Here is a 4638-nt window from a genome sequence, read left to right on the forward strand (position 1 = left end):
AGGTGAGGGGGCGGGGAGGCCTTTCCGACATGATTAATTGGGAGACCAGAATTGAATTTATGACACCACAGCACGTTCAAGGAGAGGTGGAGGCCTTTCTTCTGTTAATTCATTAAAGACAGGGAAGTAGCACCAACTATCAAAAAGAACAATGAATTAGAAACCTGAAACTCCTCTTGGCTCCACTGTTTATGGTCTCTATGGCCTTGGCAATTTAATGAACCGCTCTGAGAATCTGTCTCCTCATCTCTAAGAGGAGAGCTTTGGGCTAGAGGTCACTTCCACCTTCCCAAATTTAAATTTTAAATTCAATTTCATTAGAGGTACTGAAATTTGGAGTTGTTTTTTTTTTTTTTTTAAATAACGGGAAAGAGCAGGGAGAAATTTGTGAATATTAAGCAGTTCTTGCCTGATTGTGCTTAGAAAACTCCATAAGCTTTATAACCTCACTGCCTTTATTTTTTCCCAATTTCTTAGTCCTTAAATGTATTCATTCTAATTGAATAATGTCGTTCTCTTTCACTTCAATTTCTATTCGTTATTTCAGAGATTTGCATTATTTTGGGAAAGGCCAAGAATTGGAGAATTGGGCTAAACACATACTGAAAAATCCATGACTATACTATAAAGTAACTAACGGTATTTTATGTATGTATCATAACCAACAAATTCACCACTTTGCTATTTCAGCACATGTGTAAAATGGTGTTTATGCTACCTCTCTACAAGGGATCTGGTCTTCCAGAATAATTTCAATATATGTTCACTAATACACGATAGTCCTAAAGTCCCATGATTTACACGCTTGAATACTTTTTCCCATTTTATCCACCATATGTCAAGAAGTATAGAATATTTTTGAAGCTACCTTTTGAGTTTAATTCTGGAGTCCAGGCATATACAAAATAAAGCAGAACTTGAGTCTAAGTAATAACCATGTAAAGAAAGCTAACCATATTTTGGCAAGGTTTTTGAAAGAACAAAACCAAACCAAAGTGTGTGCATTTGGGAAGTTCTATCCTGAAACTTCACAACAAATCTCTTGGTGATTCAAAGTCCACGGAGATCCTGGGTAGCTTCAGAATTTAGTGACTTTGTTGCAGTGTCCTACTATACTTTATAGCTAGAAATCTTCTTTAAGTTCCATTTCGGCCTTGAATCCAAACCACAGGCCTCAGAAAAGGCCAGTAAAAGCTTTAAGAGAAAGTTAAACATTGAATGATTGTCCACGTTTTTCATTCCACACATAGAGCAGTAGAGTTGAAGAGAGCAGTCTCCTAGATGACTGGATTTTAGAATTTTAGAGCGGAAAGGAAATGATCTAGTCCAAAGCTCTAATGAGGAGATGACGAAATACCCCAGGCGGTTTTTTTTCAAGGCCACAAAACCAATTGGTGACATAGTTTTTACTGGAAGTCACATTTTCTAACTTTTAGTTTAATCTCCTTTTACTGTACTTTTATTTCCAATTGGATAGCCTTGCATAAGAAAAACCATAACTAATAGCAAGCAACTTTCTCTGGGGGTAAAAATCTTTTGCCCTTTTTATGTGTTTCCATGTGGAGAGTCCATTTGGGCAACATGCCTTGCTTTTTTCTTCTTGGTCCTCATTCCCAGAGGATGATGAGCATCTAAGGACTGTACAACTGGGAGCAGGAATGACTGGCATTGTCTTGGCCCTTCCCCTTCCCTCTCCTTTGAGAGCCTGTGTGTGCTCAGGTGAGGCATGCCCAGTGGGGAAAGCTGGGCCTCTGCAGTGAGGTCTGCTATGTTTTATACCTGCCTGAGAACAAGATAGGCAAGTTTCTTTCAGGCCATTTGGTTCACTGGCTTCCAACCAAGCCTTTAACACTAAGATAAATTCACCTCTAGGGGTACCTGGGTGGTTCAGTCAGTTAAGCATCTGACTCTTGATTTCAGCTCAGGTCTCAGCTCAAGCCATGATCTCACTGTTCATGAGGTTGGGCTCCTTGCTGACAGTGCAGAGGCTGCTTGGGATTCTCTCTGTGCCCCTCCCCTGCTCATGCTGGTGATCACTCTCTCTCTCTCTCTTTCTCTCTCTCTCAAAATGAATAAATATTTTTTAAAAAGATGATTTCACATCCATCTCTTGACCTCCTCTGTAGCTCCAATTTATTTCAAATCTGCATGGGAAGAGGGGATTTTTTTTACTAAGTTGCCTAAGATTCCAATGACTTTAACCTGGCAGAGTCTACATTTTCTTGCAGCCTACACTCAGTAATATTTATATAAACAAGTTAAAGACACTACTGTATGTGGAGTTATTTCTAGAGAATGTATTGCAAGCGCTAGGAAAGCGATTGGGGTAATGGCTGGAACATCAGCAATATTCTGGTCTTGAGGCTGTCGAACACGATAGCACTATGATAACAGGGCCCCATGATCTCCCAGGAGCCAGTTAAGGGGCAGACCCACTGTAATTGCCTAGCAGTCCTTAAAACTGTACATCTTCCCTGCATGTTTTCACGTAAACACCAGATGTGTGTTTGGTCTATGTCTGGAGGCTCCTTGTGTTTTCCTCCCATGCTTTGATGTTTATACCTGGTGAACATGAAATAAAGACTATGCAGTTTGCCGCTGCTTCTGTTTCCCTGGCAGAGGCCACCCTGTGTGTCTGCTCAGTCTAAGTGAGAACTTTTTCTTCAGTGTGTGGCTACAACTATGTAAGCAACAGATGAGAAGGAAAACTTGATAAGACCTGGCATGTCAAATAAACTAACTTGCTCTCTACTGGAGGGCAGAATCTCTCCTGCCACTTCAGCACTCCTCCACCTTTTCTGGCTTTGTTTGCTTGTTTGTTTGTTTCACTGGATACACACCTCTTACTTTTCTTCAAATTTGCAGTTTTTAATCATACAAAATAAGAAGTCAAGTTTTGTAACCTAAAAATATTTTACTTATTAAAACTATATTAATACTTTCATAAACTACTCAAAAAAGATAATGAGATGAACACGTGCATTTGTAGAACTGCGTGTTAGTCATGCCAGATCCCTGGGGAGGCAAGTCCCAGAATGACCTCATTTGTCTGTCTAGACACAGAGCAATCCATGTTCAGGTGCACACATTCAATGACTTGTCCAGCAAGGTCAGCCCTCTGCTTCTTGATGGTTTCCTTCTGCTATGAATGTACATGTCCAGTTGTCTCCTGCTCAGAGTAGACATTGACCTTCTCATCCACCAGCCATTGGAGGAGGACTAGGGCCACAAAGATAATTAATCCGACCTGTTCTTCTGGGAGGATTTCCTGGTGGGCCCTCTTCCATCAGCATGTCTGGAATCACAGAAGTTTCCATAGCCTCTTTTTCACATCTTGCTGAAGCAAAACCACAAATTCAGCTATTCCCCAGAAGAAATCTGTTATTAAAGACTGTCTGTACGGGACTGACTCCAGGCATTCCCACTCTTGTCCCTTTGAGACGTAAACCATCCTGCCCCTCGTTTTGTTTTCCACCCCAGGGCAACTCAGCCACCCTATTTGGTTTTGACTCCTGACTCTTTTCTCTCCTACAGAGCTAAGTGTTATCCTGGATATGCTAATACCAGCTATGTAGGCTGGTAACTTTTCTCTGAGCCTCAGTTCCTTTATCTGAAAGTGGTGAGAATAATTGTATTTGAAGGAATTGTATGGTACCTAAAATGTCTATCATGGCACTTCGTGTTACTTACTAATATTACTTTGATATGATTGTTTTCATTAGATTCCATTGCTACTTCCTTAAATAGTCTTAGGTATTCCTCTATTCTGCTCATATGGTACTTCCATATCACTTGTTTGCAGCAATTTCCACAGTGTACTTTAATTGTTTGCTTACACATTTGTGTTCTTCAGTGGCCTGTAAGTTACTTAAGAAGAATAACTGCTAGGTGTTACATCTTCATATCCCTGAATCCAAATTAGACTAATGACTCGAAAGGGCAAAGAAAATAAATGAAAGAATTAAAATGTAAGTGGTTATGTGAACAGGACGTATAAATGTTGTAATCTCATGTCATGGGGGAAGACTTACTATCAAATGAGGGGATAAGGCAAGTTATTGTAGAGACAGGAAATGGGACGTGGTCTGAAATTTCACAGATGGGTTTTCATAAAATCTTTTTTAAAACGATAAGAGAAACATGCTGGTCTAAGAGAAAAGTGTATGTGAAGTCTAGAGTAAACAAAGTGCTAGCCTGTTCAGGGCATGGGGAACAACCCAGACCTAAGATCTGATATTAGAAACATGTGGAAGATGAAAAGAGGTAAGTTAGAAACAAACCATGGTAGACTTTGGATGCCCAAACAAGACACTTGTACTTAGTTTGGTAAAAATGAGCAATCTCTAAAAGATTTGAGTGGAAGAGCCACAGTAATAGGACTATTCTGGTCACAATGTGTCAAATAGACTGGCTTAGGAAGAATGTCGAGTTAGTGATACAAATGATGAGGACGCAAAACCCTGAACTATAGAAACTGAAACAAAAAGGGAAAAAATGGATGCAATATACACATTGGAAGTAACAATGAAATCCTTCTCAAAAGCACATGAAAGCAGACCTTGAAATTTTCTTACCAGTAGATTAGACAAAAGAACTACAAGCTTCTTCTTAAACTCTTCACCAAAAATCTTGGCTGTG

General features: G+C 39.7%; 1 pseudogene; it reads right to left on the reverse strand.

The window, feature by feature from the left end:
- Positions 1 to 3194: 3194 nt before the first annotated feature.
- Positions 3195 to 3451, reverse strand: LOC107179418 (annotated as a pseudogene).
- Positions 3452 to 4638: the final 1187 nt, after the last annotated feature.

The sequence above is a fragment of the Panthera tigris genome, chromosome A1 (assembly GCF_018350195.1).
Source record: "Panthera tigris isolate Pti1 chromosome A1, P.tigris_Pti1_mat1.1, whole genome shotgun sequence".
NCBI lineage: Eukaryota > Metazoa > Chordata > Mammalia > Carnivora > Felidae > Panthera > Panthera tigris.